Below are 18,351 nucleotides of genomic sequence, written 5' to 3'. Positions count from 1 at the left end.
ATGTCTCAATGTAATGTATGTAATGCCTCCACCCCCCCCTCTATCCATGATTTACGCTGCATTGTAAATCCCCCAAAAATTCCTAGTGTGCGCAAGCACACATGGCCAATAAAGTTGATTCTATTCTATTCTTGGGTCGCAAATGATAAGCAGCTTATCATGTGGGATCCTCAAGCAATGCAAATGCAGGAGGAGGTGCATACCACCCCTTGCCGGCATTTGTGATCAAATCAAACTGCGATGCAATGGCAGTTTAGAGGGACATTGTGACCATCGGTTGCAGTGTCCCTCTATGGCTACAGCTTAAGTAATTCTCCCCTTACTCAGTCTTGCAGTCGCAGGCTGGCTTGCAAGGCGAAGGAACTTCACCTTGCAGCGTAAATGTATATTTATATAAAATATAAAATCAGTTCTGGCCTCCATCCGCCCCAAGTTGCCAGCCAATTCCTCGCCTTTGATTTTATATTTTATATAAATTCAGCTTGGGTCACATATGATAAGCTGCTCACAGCAGCTTATCACGTGGGATCCTCAAGCAATGCAAATGCAGGAGGAGGTGCATACCACCCCCTGCCGGCATTTGTGATCATATCAAACTGCGATGCAATGGCAGTTTACAAGGACACTGCGACCATCGGTCACGTTCACCCTCTACGACTACAGCCTAAGTAAGTCTCCTCTTACTCAGGCTTGCAGTCGCAGGCCGGCTTAATTTTTGGACTGCACTTGATGCGCGCGATGTATTGCACGTTATAGATAGAAAGTTAGAGCATGTGACATGTGTCCTGTGTGTTGAGGTACCAGGAGTACCTTACTGTGTGGAGAAGCCGATGGTCCATGGTCCCGGACTGCTACGACCGTACCGTTAGCACAAGCTGATCTACGTTCTTCCTAGGTCAGTGTCCTGTACACTCTCACGTGGTGACAGCCGCATGCAGCTGGCAGTCATAGCATTGCTGGGGAGCGATGATTTAGGCAGGCTGTCAGTACATTTAAAGTGCAGACATGCAGCAAGTTGGTATCACAGATGTGCAGCAGGTTGGTGTCACAGATGAGGCAGGAATCCTTTGGAAACGCGTTTCGAGCGCTCAGGCCGGCTTTGTCAACCTGGCTAAAGTGCTCAGATTTTAAGAGGCTTTAGAGAGTTGATGTTCCGGTCTCCAGTACTTGATGGACAGACCAATCCTTGGGATGCGTTTCGCCGCACTCAGGGTTGCTTTTTACAGGACGCCTCCCCACTTAAGCGCTGCAGTCACCATTTATTTCCCAGCATAGAGAACAGGTCTAAATCAGGCTCTCAGTTTGGATTGCATATGATAAGTTGCTTGCAATAGTTTATCATGTGCAATCCTTAAGTAATGCAAATGCAGGAGGAGGTGCATTCTACCCCCTGCCTCCATTTGCCATTGTATCAAACTGTGATTGCAGTTTAGAAGAACATCGGGACCATCGGTGGCTGTGACCCTTTGCGACTGCAGCCTGAGTAAAGGGGCATACACACGTAGAGATCTGTGCTAAGCAATTTTTCTAAGCAATTTTGCTAAGCAACTTTGCTGGTGTCGATCTCCCATGGGGAGCACATATACACGCAGTGATTTGTGCTAAGCAATAATAGTGGGTGGATATTACCAGAGGGGAATTTTTTTTTTTTTTCTCATATTTTACTGATGTCGTATGCATACGTATTTATTCAATACAAATTTGTATTTATCAGCCATTAAATACTAATTCGTATCAGCAGAAGCCTACATGGATCATTCAGATCCATGCAAGTGTCAGTGTAAAAAATTTATATTTTTAAAAAAATGTCATCAAAGGGGGCGGGCCTGGCCCCTCCGAAGTTGCTTTGCTGCCGGGTAAGCGCCGGGTATCGCCGTCTACGGCGGCGCCGGGCTTACCCGTGAGGCTGTTTAAGTGGGGCGCTGCTAGAGGGGCAGGGCGAATTTTGCCCTTTAAAAATGTGGTCCCCGCATGTAATGTCTCAATGTAATGTATGTAATGCCTCCCCCCCCCCCTTTATCCATGCTTGATGCTGCACTGTAAATCCCCCCAAAATTCCTAGTGTGCGCAAGCACACATGGCCAATAAAGTTGATTCTATTCTATTCTTGGGTCGCAAATGATAAGCAGCTTATCATGTGGGATCCTCAAGCAATGCAAATGCAGGAAGAGGTGCATACCACCCCTTGCCGGAATTTGTGATCAAATCAAACTGTGATGCAATTGCAGTTTAGAGGGACATTGTGACCGTCGGTTGCAGTGTCCCTCTATGGCTACAGCTTAAGTAATTCTCCCCTTACTCAGTCTTGCAGTCGCAGGCTGGCTTGCAAGGTGAAGGAACTTCACCTTGCAGCGTAAATGTATATTTATATAAAATATAAAATCAGTTCTGGCCTCCATCCGCCCCAAGTTGCCAGCCAATTCCTCGCCTTTGATTTTATATTTTATATAAATTCAGCTTGGGTCACATATGATAAGCTGCTCACAGCAGCTTATCACGTGGGATCCTCAAGCAATGCAAATGCAGGAGGAGGTGCATACCACCCCCTGCCGGCATTTGTGATCATATCAAACTGCGATGCAATGGCAGTTTACAAGGACACTGCGACCATCGGTCACGTTCACCCTCTACGACTACAGCCTAAGTAAGTCTCCTCTTACTCAGGCTTGCAGTCGCAGGCCGGCTTAATTTTTGGACTGCACTTGATGCGCGCGATGTATTGCACGTTATAGATAGAAAGTTAGAGCATGTGACATGTGTCCTGTGTGTTGAGGTACCAGGAGTACCTTACTGTGTGGAGAAGCCGATGGTCCATGGTCCCGGACTGCTACGGCCGTACCGTCCGCACAAGCTGATCTCCGTTCTTCCTAGGTCAGTGTCCTGTACACTCTCACGTGGTGACAGCCGCATGCAGCTGGCAGTCATAGCCATTGATGGGGAGCGATGATTTAGGCAGGCTGTCAGTACGTTTAAAGTGCAGACATGCAGCAAGTTGGTATCACAGATGTGCAGCAGGTTGGTGTCACAGATGAGGCGGGAATCCTTTGGCTAAAGTGCTCAGATTTTAAGAGGCTTTAGAGAGTTGATGTTCCGGTCTCTCGGTCTCCAGTACTTGATGGACAGACCAATCCTTGGGATGCGTTTTCGCCGCATTTAGGGTTGCTTTTTACATGACGCCTCCCCACTTAAGCGCTGCAGACACCATTTGAGGGGGGAGATAGAGGGTGAGGGCAGAGACTCTGAGGGGGGAGTTATAGAGAGGGTGAGGGCAGAGACACTGAGGGGGGGGAGTTAGAGAGAGGGTGGCAGAGATGCTGAGGGGGGGAGTTAGAGATTGGGTGAGGGCAGAGACACTGAGGGGGGAGTTAGAGAGTGGGTGATGGCAGAGAGGCTGACGGGGGGTTAGAGAGAGCGTGAGGGCAGAGACGCTGACGGGGGAGTTATAGAGAGGGTGAGGGCAGAGACACTGAGGGGGGGGGGGAGTTAGAGAGAGGGTGGCAGAGATGCTGAGGGGGGGAGTTAGAGATTGGGTGAGGGCAGAGACACTGAGGGGGGAGTTAGAGAGTGGGTGATGGCAGAGAGGCTGACTGGGGGTTAGAGAGAGCGTGAGGGCAGAGACGCTGAGGGGGGAGTTAGAGAGAGGGTGAGGGCAGAGACGCTGAGGGGTGAGTTAGTGAGGGCAGAGAGGCTGAGGGGGGAGTTAGAGAGAGGGTGAGGGCAGAGACGCTGAGGGGGGAGTTAGTGAGGGCTGAGGGGGGGAGTTAGAGAGAGGGTGAGGGCAGAGACGCTGAGGGTGGAGTTAGAGAGAGGGAGAGGTCAGAAACGCTGATTTGGGAGTTAGAGAGAGGGTGAGGGCAGAGACGCTGAAGGGGGAGTTAGAGAGTGGGTATGGGCAGAGAGGCTGAGGGGGAGTTAGAGTGAAGGTGAGGGCAGAGATGCTGAGGGGGAGTTAGAGAGAGGGTGAGGGCATTAACGCTGAGGGGGGAGATAGAGGGTGAGGGCAGAGACTCTGAGGGGGGAAGTTATAGAGAGGGTGAGGGCAGAGACACTGAGGGGGGGAGTTAGAGAGAGGGTGAGGGCAGAGACGCTGAGGGGGGGAGTTAGAGAGTTAGTGCGGGCAGAGAGGCTGAGGGGGGAGTTAGAGAGAGAGGGTGAGGGCAGATACACTGAGGGGGGAGTTAGAGAGAGGGGGGAGTTAGAGAGTGGTTGAGGGCAGAGAGGCTGAGGGTGGAGTTAGAGATAGAGGGTGAGGGCAGAGACGCTGAGGGGGGAGTTAGAGAGAGGGTGAGGGGGGAGTTAGAGAGAGAGGGTTAGGGCAGAGATGCTGAGGGGGGAGTTAGAGAGTTAGAGCTGAGGGGGGAGTTAGAGAGAGAGGGTGAGGGCAGAGACACTGAGGGGGGGGAGTTAGAGAGAGGGTGAGGGCAGAGACTCTGAGGGGGGGAGTTAGAGAGAGAGGGTGAGGGCAGAGACACTGAGGGGGGGGAGTTAGAGAGAGGGTGAGGGCAGAGACGCTGAGGGGGGAGTTAGAGAGTGGGTGAGGGCAGAGACACTGAGGGGGGAGTTAGAGAGTGGGTGATGGCAGAGAGGCTGAGGGGGGGGGTTAGCGAGAGGGCGAGGGCAGAGACGCTGAGGGGGGAGTTAGAGAGTTAGTGAGGGCAGAGAGGCTGAGGGGGGAGTTAGAGAGAGGGTGAGGGCAGAGACGCTGAGGGGGGAGTTAGAGAGACGGTGAGGGCAGAGATGCTGAGGGGGGAGTTAAAAAGTCAGGGCGGGATTCTCTAAGCTAAAAATGTTATCTGGGTTTTTACCGCATTTTGGGATGCTGTAAGCATCCCCCGCCGGGTTATCGCGGCGGGGGGCATCGCCAGAACAATCTGGCGATGCCCCAAGAAGCCTATCGCAACCCTCCGCCGCCCCGCGCCGACCCCCGCCGCCCCGCATCGCCCCCTCACCTGTGTCCGGGCAGCACAGCGCAGTGCTGCCCGGACCTCTGACCTCCTCCCTGCACTAATCCTCTTCCGGGTGCAGGGAGGAGGAGAGCCCGGTGCAGCAGCAGCAGCGCCGGGTGTGGGAGGGAGGGGAGAGCCGCCGGGACCTGCTGGGACCGCAAAGGACAGCTCTTAACGCAAGAGCTGTCCTTTGCCTTAATTATCGCATATGTTACAGCATATGCGATAATTAAATATGCGATGCGCGGCGAAGGGGGACGGAGATTCTTAGAGAATCTCCCCCTTAGTGAGGGCATAGAGGCTGAGGGGGGAGTTAGAGAGAGAGGGTGAGGGCAGAGACAATGAGGGGGGAGTTAGAGAGAGGGGGGAGTTCGAGAGTGGGTGAGGGCAGAGAGGCTGAGGGGGGAGTTAGAGAGAGAGGGTGAGGGCAGAGGCGCTGAGGGGGGAGTTAGAGAGAGGGTGAGGGGGGAGTTAGAGAGAGAGGGTGAGGGCAGAGAAGCTAAGGGGGGAGTTTGAGAGTTAGTGAAGGCAGAGAGGCTGAGGGGGGAGTTAGAGAGAGGGTGAGGGCAGAGAGGCTGATGGGGGAGTTAGAGAGAGAGGGTGAGGGCAGAGATGCTGAGGGGGGAGTTAGACAGAGGGTGAGGGGGGAGTTAGAGAGAGAGGGTGAGGGCAGAGAAGCTGAGGGGGGAGTTAGAGAGTTAGTGAGGGCAGAGAGGCTGAGGGGGGAGTTAGAGAGAGGGTGAGGACAGAGAGGCTGAGGGGGGAGTTAGAGAAATGGTGAGGGCAGAGACGCTGAGGGGGGAGTTAGAGAGTTAGTGAGGGCTGAGGGGGGAAGTTAGAGAGAGGGTGAGGGCAGAGACGCTGAGGGGGGAGTTAGAGAGAGGGTGAGGGCAGACACGCTGTGGGGGGAGTTAGAGAGTGGGCAAGGGCAGAGAGGGTGAGGGCAGAGATGCTGAGGGGGGAGTTAGAGAGTTAGTGAGGGCAGAGAGGCTGAGGGGGGAGTTAGAGAGAGGGTGAGGGCAGAGAGGCTGAGGGGGGAGTTAGAGAGAGGGTGAGGGCAGAGACGCTGAGGGGGGAGTTAGAGAGTTAGTGAGGGCTGAGGGGGGGAGTTAGAGAGAGGGTGAGGGCAGAGACGCTTAGGGGGGAGTTAGAGAGAGGGTGAGGGCAGAGACGTTGTGGGGGGAGTTAGAGAGTGGGCAAGGCCAGAGAGGGTGAGGGCAGAGACGCTGAGGGGGGAGTTAGAGAGAGGGTGAGGGCAGAGACGCTGAGGGGGGGGGAGTTAGAGAGTGGGTGAGGGCAGAGACACTGAGGGGGGAGTTAAAGAGTGGGTGATGGCAGAGAGGCTGGGGGGGGGGTTTAGAGAGAGGGTGAGGGCAGAGACGCTGAGGGGGTAGTTAGAGAGAGGGTGAGGGCAGAGACGCTGAGGGGGGAGTTAGAGAGTTAGTGAGGGCAGAGAGGCTGAGGGGGGAGTTAGAGAGAGAGGGTGAGGGCAGAGATGCTGAGGGGGGAGTTAGAGAGAGGGTGAGGGGGGAGTTAGAGAGAGAGGGTGAGGGCAGAGAAGCTGAGGGGGGAGTTAGAGAGTTAGTGAGGGCAGAGAGGCTGAGGGGGGAGTTAGAGAGAGGGTGAGGACAGAGAGGCTGAGGGGGGAGTTAGAGAAAGGGTGAGGGCAGAGACGCTGAGGGGGGAGTTAGAGAGTTAGTGAGGGCTGAGGGGGGGAGTTAGAGAGAGGGTGAGGGCAGAGACGCTGAGGGGGGAGTTAGAGAGAGGGTGAGGGCAGAGACGCTGTGGGGGGAGTTAGAGAGTGGGCAAGGGCAGAGAGGGTGAGGGCAGAGATGCTGAGGGGGGAGTTAGAGAGTTAGTGAGGGCAAAGAGGCTGAGGGTGGAGTTAGAGAGAGGGTGAGGGCAGAGAGGCTGAGGGAGGAGTTAGAGAGAGGGTGAGGGCAGAGACGCTGAGGGGGGAGTTAGAGAGTTAGTGAGGGCTGAGGGGGGGGAGTTAGAGAGAGGGTGAGGGCAGAGACGCTGAGGGGGGAGTTAGAGAGAGGGTGAGTGCAGAGATGTTGTGGGAGGAGTTAGAGAGTGGGCAAGGGCAGAGAGGGTGAGGGCAGAGACGCTGAGGGGGGAGTTAGAGAGAGGGTGAGGGCAGAGACGCTGAGGGGGGGGAGTTAGAGAGTGGGTGAGGGCAGAGACACTGAGGGGGGAGTTAAAGAGTGGGTGATGGCAGAGAGGCTGAGGGGGGGGGGTTTAGAGAGAAGGTGAGGGCAGAGACGCTGAGGGGGGAGTTAGAGAGAGGGTGAGGGCAGAGACGCTAAGGGGGGCATTAGAGAGTTAGTGAGGGCAGAGAGGCTGAGGGGGGAGTTAGAGAGAGAGAGTGAGGGCAGAGACACTGAGGGCAGAGTTAAAGAGAGGGGGGCGTTAGAGAGTGGGTGAGGGCAGAGAGGCTGAGGGTGGAGTTAGAGAGAGAGGGTGAGGGCAGAGACGCTGAGGGGGGAGTTAGAGAGAGGGTGAGGGGGTAGTTAGATAGAGAGGTTGAGGGCAGAGATGCTGAGGGGGGAGTTAGAGAGTTAGAACTGAGGGGGGAGTTAGAGAGAGGGTGAGGGCATTAACGCTGAGGGGGGAGATAGAGGGTGAGGGCGGAGACTCTGAGGGGGGGAGTTATAGAGAGGGTGAGGGCAGAGACACTGAGGGGGGGGGAGTTAGAGAGAGGGTGAGGGCAGAGACGCTGAGGGGGGAGTTAGAGAGTGGGTGAGGGCAGAGACACTGAGGGGGGAGTTAGAGAGTGGGTGATGGCAGAGAGGCTGAGGGGGGGATTAGAGAGAGGGTGAGGGCAGAGACGCTGAGGGGGGAGTTAGAGAGTTAGTGAGGGCAGAGAGGCTGAGGGGGGAGTTAGAGAGAGGGTGAGGGCAGAGACGCTGAGGGGGGAGTTAGAGAGTTAGTGAGGGCAGAGAGGCTGAGGGGGGAGTTAGAGAGAGGGTGAGGGCAGAGACGCTGAGGGGGGAGTTAGAGAGACGGTGAGGGCAGAGACGCTGAGGGGGGAGTTAGTGAGGGCAGAGAGGCTGAGGGGGGAGTTAGAGAGAGGGTGAGGGCAGAGACAATGAGGGGGGAGTTAGAGAGAGGGGGGAGTTAGAGAGTGGGTGAGGGCAGAGAGGCTGAGGGGGGAGTTAGAGAGAGAGGGTGAGGGCAGAGACGCTGAGGGGGGAGTTAGAGAGAGGGTGAGGGGGGAGTTAGAGAGAGAGGGTGAGGGCAGAGAAGCTGAGGGGGGAGTTAGAGAGTTAGTGAGGGCAGAGAGGCTAAGGGGGGAGTTAGAGAGAGGGTGAGGGCAGAGAGGCTGAGGGGGGAGTTAGAGAGAGAGGGTGAGGGGGGAGTTAGAGAGAGGGTGAGGGGGGAGTTAGAGAGAGAGGGTGAGGGCAGAGAAGCTGAGGGGGGAGTTAGAGAGTTAGTGAGGGCAGAGAGGCTGAGGGGGGAGTTAGAGAGAGGGTGAGGGCAGAGACGCTGAGGGGGGAGTTAGAGAGTTAGTGAGGGCTGAGGGGGGGAGTTAGAGAGAGGGTGAGGGCAGAAACGCTGAGGGGGGAGTTAGAGAGAGGGTGAGGGCAGAGACGCTGTGGGGGGAGTTAGAGAGTGGGCAAGGGCAGAGAGGGTGAGGGCAGAGACGCTGAGGGGGGAGTTAGAGAGTGGGCGAGGGCAGAGAGGGTGAGGACAGAGACGCTGAGGGGGGAGTTAGAGAGAACAGCAGTGTGGGCATGGACGATGGGGGGGTGGTGCGAGTGATGGTAAGGCAGGAGAGAGTGGGGGTGCGCTGTTAGGCTATTGACCCGGGGGTGGTATGTGTATAACGCTTAATCCTCAATCCTTAAGCAGTGCAAACACAGGAGGAGGTGCATTCCACCCCCTGCCTCCATTTGTGATCATAACAAACTGCAATTGCAGTTTAGAAAAACATCACGACCATCGGTGGCTGTGACGCTGCGACTGCAGCCTGAGTAAGTCTCATCTCTCTCAGGCTTGCAGGTGTAGTTCTGGCCTCCGTCCTCCCCAGATAAGCCAGCCAAACCCTCGCCATTGATGTTATATTTTATATACATTTTTAGAAGATGCCTGATTCAGTTTGGATTGCACATGATAAGCTGCTCACAGCAGCTTATCATGTGGGATCCTCAAGCAATGGAAATGCAGGAGGAGGTGCATTCCACCCCCTGCCTCCATTTGCGATCGCTGGCTGCTCTACATCGCAAGCACCTCTGCAATCAGCAGAGGTGTTTGTTGTTCTGCGATGTGATCACATGTGCAGAAACCAAACATTGCGCATAATATGGGTTGGACTGGAGTTGGAGTGTGAGGGCAGAGACGCTAAGGGGGGAGTTAGATAGAGGGGGAGAGTTAGAGAGTGGGTGAGGGCAGAGATGCTGAGGGGGGAGTTAGAGAGAGGGCAGAGACGCTGGGGGTGGAGCTAGAGAGAGGGTGAGGGCAGAGACGCTGAGGGGGGAGTTAGAGAGAGGGTGAGGGCAGAGACACTGATGGGGGAGTTAGAGAGAGGGTGAGGGCAGAGCCGCTGAGGGGGGAGTTAGATATATGAGGGCAGAGACGCTGAGGGTGGAGTTAGAGAGAGGGTGAGGGCTGAGACGCCGAGGGGAGAGTTAGAGAGAGGGAGAGGGCAGAGACGCTGATTTGGGAGTTAGCGAGAGGGTGAGGGCAGAGACGCTGAGGGGTTAGTTAGAGAGTGGGTGAGGGCAGAGACGCTGAGGGGGGGAGTTAGAGAGTTAGTGAGTGCAGAGAGGCTGAGGGGGGAGTTAGAGAGAGGGTGGGGGCAGAGACGTTGAGGGGGGAGTTAGAGAGAGCAGCAGTGTGGGCATGGACGATGGGGGGTGGTGCGAGTGATGGTAAGGCAGGAGAGAGTGAGGGTGCGCTGTTAGGCTATTGACCCGGGGGTGGTATGTGTATAACGCTTAATCCTCAATCCTTAAGCAGTGCAAACACAGGAGGAGGTGCATTCCACCCCCTGCCTCCATTTGTGATCATAACAAACTGCAATTGCAGTTTAGAAAAACATCACGACCATCGGTGGCTGTGACGCTGCGACTGCAGCCTGAGTAAGTCTCATCTCTCTCAGGCTTGCAGTTGTAGGTCGGCTTGCGAGACCAAGGAAACTTTGCCTTGCAGCTTAAATGTATATAAGATATAACATCAGTTCTGGCCTCCGTCCTCCCCAGATAAGTCAGCCAAACCCTCGCCATTGATGTTATATTTTATATACATTTTTAGAGGATGCCTGATTCAGTTTGGATTGCACATGATAAGCTGCTCACAGCAGCTTATCATGTGGGATCCTCAAGCAATGCAAATGCAGGAGGAGGTGCATTCCACCCCCTGCCTCCATTTGTGATCGCTGGCTGCTCTACACCGCAAGCACCTCTGCAATCAGCAGAGGTGTTCGTTGTTCTGCGATGTGATCACATGTGCAGAAACCAAACATTGCGCATAATGTGGGTTGGATCATACTTACCCAATCAGGATGAGAGTTGATGTTCCGGTCTCTCGGTCTCCAGTACTTGATGGGCGTTGGAAAACATACCGTAGTTGTTAGTTGAGGGGCGATGTTCTGCCACCTTGTGTAATTCGGGCTGACGGAGAAGCCAGGTGTTCTTCTGGAAGCTGGAAGTTGTTCTGTGGCTACTGATGGAGGTATCGGCTGCTCCTGTGTGAGATGATGTTATACCTCCTGCACCTGGGGAAGTGATGTTACCTTCACTGTGGCGGCTGCAGGGAGCAGCTGGGAGTGAATGGGTCCTGCAGGTGTTCTAACTTCTCCCAATCGATTCCCGTGAAGAATGGATGTTCTCTGATGTTGCCGTTCTCACCCAGACGCATCTCAGGGTCAACACACAGGAGCTGGAAAGAGGAACGTGAGGGCAACTAAGTTTCTGTTCAGCTGCAGTCTGATTCCTTACAGCACATATTTGGGAGACATATTTCTCAAATGATTTTTAGCCTCAAAGAAAAGAATCATTATTTTCCCCTAATCAGAGGATGTGTGTCTATGTAGTTTAGTATTCTTTCCCCCAACCTCTAGCAGGTTACTGCTTATCATGGTACCATTGGGGGTCATTCACTGGACTTGATTTGCTTACATTTGAATAGAAACAGGGAAAATGCCGGTGCTGTATAACGTGACCAGTAGTGTATGTCAGTGGTACAGTGACTCCTGCAGCAGGCATTGGTCTGGCTTGGAGTTTCCTTCAGCCAACACTTATTTGTGTGTGTCAGGGAGGTGGAGCCAGTAATGTAATCTGACGTATGTAACTACATATAGCTTCCCTATGTACAGCTACATGACCGCTCGTAGAACAACTACATGGCTGATACTAGAGAATGGGGGTTCTGTATAAATAACAGACGCTGACACATTGTTTATGGCCTCTTTGTTACTTGGTGATGAATGCTAAGTAGGGTCTGACACTCACCTCTTCAATGATGTTTCTTGTATTCGGGCACAGATGACAGCCCGCCAAAGCCGAGATGTGGCACTCCTCGGGGGATTTTCCTGTTGTCATCTCGAATAGCACCACACCGAAGGAGTACCAATCCACTCCCGCATCATATGGCTCTCGCTTGATGATCTGTCAATAAAAGGTAACAGTTCACTAAATAACACTTTATAAACAGGAGAGCAGATCTGGGCACAATACGCCTGCCATCAGATGTTACACTGACAAAGACACATCTGGCACCCTGGTTGGGACACATGATATATTTCATACATACAGACAGAGGCAATGATTTATATTGTTCTTTTATGCAGTGTGTTCCATTAGCCTTACTCACGTCACAAGATAATTGGTTTATTACAATAATACTATGAGACCCAGTTATTATTTACTCAATACAAAATATTCCACTTTTATTCATCGTAGTGTAAGTTAACCCCTTCAGTGGTGTTTTTTTTGGAGCGCTTCCTAACACCCCCCCCCCCACTGCATTACCCAGAGCCGAGCAGTGCCGCTGGGCATTCCATCAGCCGCTGCCCGGCCCTGAACCTGGCTGTGTGCGACACGACATTACAAGGTCACACCGCACACGGCCGGGGGAAGGAGGCAAGGCTGGGCAGCTGCTGAAACTGGGCAGCTACTGAAGCCAAGCGCAGCACTGATCTCAGCGTGAACTGGAGCATAACCCGTAAAATTCTCGGGAGTGCCAATGAAGGAGTCAAAGGTATAAACCAAACCTGGAAAATCCCCATAGATACAAAAGTTCACTATGAACAACCCCTGCAAAATGATAAGAGGGATTGCCCTGGCTCTGCATTACCCAGCCAGCCACTCATAAACCACCAGTGTAGGAAAACACCTGTGATTGGCTGTCAGTGAAGGCAGATCATGATTAGATGCCATTTAGAACATAAAGCCGCTATTGTTTGTAGCATGCACCTTTATACTGTACAGCCGACCTCTAATTTATTATAGCCTCACCTCTGGGGCAATGTAGCCACGTGTTCCAGCGTAGCCAGAGGTTTTGGGTCTGTTCTCCAACGCCAGCCCGAAGTCGCCGATTTTAATATGGCCGTCATGAAGCAGGATGTTCTCTGGTTTGATGTCTCTGTAATAGGAACAATTTCTTCATTAAGTACTTGTTTGCATGGACAGTATATGAAATACATAATACAGTAAGTGACTAAGGCTGCAGATATGTCCTCAGACACATATTAGGGCAAAGTCTCCTGGCGCATCTTAGTTGTGTTATGTTGTGACTAAGAGGCATTTGCTGGCAGATGCTGGATGCTGGCAGAGTTGCACGGGACCTGGGGTCTCACTGGCACTTAAGGCCCCCATACATTAGGCCGACTTGTCCTAGGGACAAGTCGGACCCAATTTACCTGCGAGCCGCCCGGCAGCTCCCCGGGAGGCTCACATACAATTTGGCACTTGATGTGCCATTTTTACATGGGATAAATCGCATGCGATTTATCCCATGTAAAAAAAACCCCGGGGAGCTGCAGGGCGGTGAGCGGTAGTGGGGGCGGGCAGCGGCAGTAGTGGGGATGGGCAGCGGTGGTGGGGGCGGCCAGCGGCGGTAGTAGGGGCGGGCAGCGGCGGCGGGGACGGGCGGCGTGTGCGGTGAGCGCAGTGTACTTACACATAGCAGCAGCGGCGGGGACGGGACGCGCAGTGGCGGCTATTATATTTTTAAAATACTTGTCAAATGACCGGCCGCTCTCTGATTGGCCGGAGAGCTCTCAGCCAATCAGAGAGCGGCCGGTCATTTGACAAGTATTTTAAAAATATAATAGCCGCCACTGCGCGTCCCGTCCCCGCCGCTGCTGCTATGTGTAAGTACACTGCGCTCACCGCACACGCCGCCCGTCCCCGCCGCCGCTGCCCGCCCCCACTACCGCCGCTGGCCGCCCCGACCACCGCTGCCGCTGGCCGCCCCCACTACTCCCCCGGTGTCTGTATGCATATGCCTGTCAGGTGGCAGGCATATGCATACAGGGAGGTCGGACGTGATCGTATGTACAGACCATCCGACCTCCCTAATCCGGTCCGATGCGCACGGGACCGCGCATCGGATCGGATCAAATGTCACATACCTACGATTTTGGGCCGATTTCATCCGATTATCGGCACAAAGTGCCGAAATCGGATGAAATCGTCCAAAAATCGCATAGTGTATGGGGGCCTTTACTCAGCATGGCGGATTGAGGCTGGCTATATGACGATACATCGGGAAATGTAGAAAAGTGCATCTGCCAATTGATAAATGCCTGTTCCACATGGCCAGACCAGGGTGCAGTGTGTGCTATGAACAAGGTCCTAAAGCTGAGGGGGCACCAGGCTGCCCCTTATGCTCACCGAGCATGGATGACTGGAACGCCATATGTCTTCCCCAGAAATATGGAGTTTGTGTCTGTGCAGAATATAGCAAATATTATGGCATCAGTGCCAGTTCTTCTGCACATGGGTCTTCTGTGCAGGCAGTAAAATATCTTACCATACCTCTTATTTCCCAGTACACATATTAGCACTGAATGCATCGCAGAGTAATGTTATGTTTATAAGGGTGGAACTACTGTGATTTCTTCCCCACAATAAGAACAAGTACTAATGCAGCCCTTTTATTTTATGTTTATTTAAACAAGGAAAGAAAGTTAGTTACCGATGGATGAAGCCCATCCTGTGGAAGTGCTGGAGACCGGACACGATCTCGGCAGCGAAGACTCTGTTAAAGAAGAAATGTATCAATATTGTAACATCCCAAATCAGCCGTAGTGTATGGGCAGGATAGAGAGATACAGTGTAGGATGGGGAATAGTGTAAAGGTGCCCATACACTAGTCCGAATTTGGCTACTTTTCACCTGATTCTGACGGATCGGGCTGAGAAATTGTGTAAAAGTGGCCAAATCGGGTGTGTTTGACATCTGATCCGATACGCGGTCCACTGTGCATCAGATCAAAGGTCGTACCTGCTGCATGTCCGACCTCCAACTAGGACCCACTGCGGGGAGCGGGGTCGCATCTGATACATCACATGTCAAAGGATCGTATGCGATACATCACATGCGATCCTCATGGGAAGGTTCCGGCCGAAGGGATTGGATGGCCATACTCTGCTGCAAGAAGAAGCGCATGGCCACCTCAAGAGCTATAGAAACGGCAAAAGAAAATACAGGTAGGATAAAGTCATAGTAGGAAAAGGCAAAGGGGTAGTTGTATGAGCAGTGATAAGGGAGGAGCAATGAGCCAGAGGAAAATTGGTCTATGGCAACCAATCCGCTACTCTGTATAATTTCATACTATGCAAATTACAGGCGTTAAGGTGCGTACACACGGTACGATTTATGTTCCGTATGATATTGTATACTATTTCCCAGGAAAGTCCCAGTGGTCAGAAGCATAAGATTTGTGCTTATAATAACGTACAGTGTGCATAAGATATCACATACGATATGACGATATGACGTCACAGCTATACTACACTATACATCTTATGCTTTCTAGCCAGAATTGAGTTGCATGTTCACCCGATCAGCTCCCTGCCAGACGACCGGTGGGAGCGTGCATCGTACGTCAGATAGTGCGTACACACGGGAAGATATAGTGCACTATCTAGCACGCTATTCACAACTAGCTAGCTAGATTGTGCACTATATCTTACCGTGTGTACGCACCTTTACTTCAGTGCTGATTGGTTGCCATGGGCCACTTCTCTTCTGGCTCACTTCCTTATCACTGCTTCATACCTATACCCCAAAGTGATGGGAATCCAACAAGGAATAACATATATTGTACAGTGAATGTAAGTATGTGTGTTTGCTCATTTCCTAGACTGTAAGCTCCTATAGGATTTTGTCTTGCACACAATCACACAGTTATACACCAGATTATGCATAGATCTTACGTTGCAGCTGTAGACTCAAGACGCCCTCTTGATTGCAGCAGGTCGAATAAGTCTCCTCCGTTGGCGTAGTCCATGACGAATGCCAAGATGTTCTCGGTCTGGAAGGTCAGGAGGCCATGTACTAAGAAGGGGCTCCCAGATGTTGATTGTAGGGCCCTGGTCTCAATCCTTGTCTTCTCTTTTTCTCTCTCTGACAGTCCCTCGTTGTTCAGGATCTTTATGGCGACATCCGTCTTGGTGGAGATCTCACGCGCCAGCAGGACCACTCCATAGCCGCCCTCTCCTAACTCACGGCTGATCTTGTACCTGTCCATGAAGAGAGGTTCCTCCTTGTCTGGTGGTGAGACGCTGCTTGGTCCTTGTGGAGCAAAGTAAGAGACATTATGAAATTATTGTTTAACAGCTAAAGACACAGTAATATGATGATAACTGAAGTGGGAATACTGGGACCACAACATAAAACACACTGTAGGGTTTTACAAAGCTGAATATACTTATAGCTAATCGGAAACACCAGACATCATTGTACAGTAACCTCAAGCTCCTAACTACACTTTTAATGTACACAGTGGGGCAGATTTATGATGGAGGCAATAACATTTTTTAAATAATGGGTCTCGCTTCTCCTGCATAGCGTGGAGAAGCCGCCACCATTATGGGCAAATGTATTAATCCCCCCCAGGCGATAAGGAGAGCTGTTGTGCCCAGCTCCCCAGGCAGACCTGCACATGCGCATGTCTGGTCCGGCCTCTCTGCCCTTCCCCTGTCTGGTCCGGCCTCTCTGCCCTTCCCCTGTCTGGTCCGGCCTCTCTGCCCTTCCCCTGTCTGGTCTGGCCTGTCTGCCCTTCCCCTGTCTGGTCCGGCCTCTCTGCCCTTCCCCTGTCTGGTCCGGCCTCTCTGCCTGGTCCTGCCTCTCTGCCCTTCCCCTGCCTGGTCCGGCCTCTCTGCCCTTCCCCTGTCTTTTCCGGCCTCTCTGCCCTTCCCCTGTCTGGTCCGGCCTCTCTGCCCTTCCCCTGTCTTTTCCTGCCTCTCTGCCCTTCCCCTGTCTGGTCTGGCCTCTCTGCCCTTCCCGTCTGGTCCGGCCTCTCTGCCCTTCCCCTGTCTGGTCCGGCCTCTCTGCCCTTCCCCTGTCTGGTTCAGTCTCTCTGCTCTATCCCTGCGTGGTTTGGACTCTCAAGCTCTGTCTGATCCAGGCTCTCTGCCCTTCCCTTGTTAACAGCAGTGCATTAGCCCTTCCCTCTTCTTGTGTCGGCTTTCTGTCCTTCTACACCTACCACCAATGTTTTCTATGTGCCCTCAGACTTCAGACACAGTATTGCCCTGCACCTTAATCACTTTTGAGTTTAATAATTTTGTTGCGTAACTGAATAGTGCCTATTTGATATTGTAGGAATGGAGCATGTGCATTTATGTGTTTTAAGGAACTGGTAGTGATGCATTCTCATGCAAATTTAAGCAGGGAAATGATTGCTAGTGATCAAAAGGATTGCCTGGGGTTCTAGTGACCAAGCCAATTCCTCTGAGCTAATCCTGTAGTTACTGGCCATACCGTTCTGACACTAATCACATCGCCTGTAGTACATTTGTAATGGCATTGAGCTACAATAGATGCCAACCATTACATTCGCCTGATGGGCCCTTCATGTCCAAGTTTGACACTGGATATAATGCGTTTTGTTGTATTACTTTTTATAACCTACCAAAAGGTCCTATAAACAGCATGAAAGGGTTTGCATCTGTATTCCTATATGTGAAATTATTTTTAACATACATTACTTTAGATTAAATGTCTAATATTGTACCAAGTCCATAATTAAATGAAGGGAAAAAAACGCCATGACACCATGGGAGAGGGGGGGGGGATTTACTAAGATGTGTATTCTATGGGCAACCAATCAGATCATGTCTTTTAGAGGATGCTAAATAAAGAAGAAGTAGCTTCTGATTGGTTGCCCATAGCAACATCACATGTGAAGTAGCATACACATCTTAGTAAATTCACCCCCATGAGTCATTACACCGGGTGACATCAGCCCTACATTCTTCAGTTATCACCATGGCTGTCTTCCCCAGGGGGGTTGGGCTGTCACGTATAAATGCAGGCACCGCCATCCTGGGAATTACCACCTTTAGTGCCAGTAAACCTAGAGCTATTCTGTAAAGACGCTGATGTTTGGGTGTGAGGTTAATAAAGTAATAATCATAGTAATGTTAGGATTAGGCTAGGTAAAGGTAGAAGAACATTCATACTGTGTTTTCATTGTGTAAATGACACTGCGAATGCCGGCATATGCCTGTCACCAAACTGAGCTATACTGTAGGTTACAGCACCTTTTTAGTTGTGCACCTTTCTCCATAAATATTACAGTAGTTTTACTAATCCATTTTTTTAAGACTGTCTTTATCTGAATAACTGTAGTAACCAATGAAGTGAATATAAATTACATATAAAACATTATTAATATTTTTTTTATATAAACAATATTCAACTTTGCCAGTGTGAAAATGAACTACAGTGCAAGGACATCCAACTACATTTCCGCTTACCTGGTCTTGGCTGATCTTCATCCGGGTCTTTAGCCTCGCTTGCCGCTCTCTTTCTCTCTTCCAGCGATTCCTCCTCTCTGGATTTTCTTGATGAAGTGTTCTTCACTGTCTTCTGGTCTTTCTCCTACATCTTGCTGCTGGACTCCTCAGGTGCTTCCTTTTCAGGCTTTCTTGATGTCTCCTTCCTGCACCTCTTCTTTCCGGCCATCTCCTCTGTGTTCTGGTCTGTCTTCTGTATCTTGCCGCTGGGTTCCTCCTCAGGTGCTTCCTTTTCAGGCCTTCTTGAGGTCTCCTTCCTTCTCCTCTTCTTCCCGACCATCTCCTCCATCTTCTGATCCGGCTCCTGCATCTTCCGACGGGTACACCTGATCCAATATGTCAACTTACCTCTGCAGATCTGGCTCCTGCGTCTTCCGACGGGTACACCTGATCCAATTGGTTGGTTTACCTTTCCTGATCTGGCTCCTGCGT

General features: G+C 52.0%; 1 long non-coding RNA gene across 3 annotated transcripts in view; it reads left to right on the top strand.

Moving 5' to 3' along the window:
* LOC146045884 (uncharacterized) overlaps nucleotides 1–18,351 on the top strand; it is a 191,004-nt gene that overhangs the window by 13,216 nt on the left and 159,437 nt on the right. For 2 of the 3 annotated variants that reach the window (XR_014465656.1, XR_014465655.1), the window contains exons 2-3: nucleotides 11,435–11,570; nucleotides 14,074–15,704. This is a non-coding gene — a long non-coding RNA (uncharacterized LOC146045884). The remainder of the gene's footprint in view (nucleotides 1–11,434; nucleotides 11,571–14,073; nucleotides 15,705–18,351) is intronic. The other variant, XR_014465657.1, reaches the window with a different exon arrangement.

Source organism: Crinia signifera, chromosome 11, assembly GCF_055691185.1.
Source record: "Crinia signifera chromosome 11, ASM5569118v1, whole genome shotgun sequence".
Classification (NCBI taxonomy): domain Eukaryota; kingdom Metazoa; phylum Chordata; class Amphibia; order Anura; family Myobatrachidae; genus Crinia; species Crinia signifera.
This window is presented reverse-complemented; position numbering and strand designations above follow the sequence as displayed.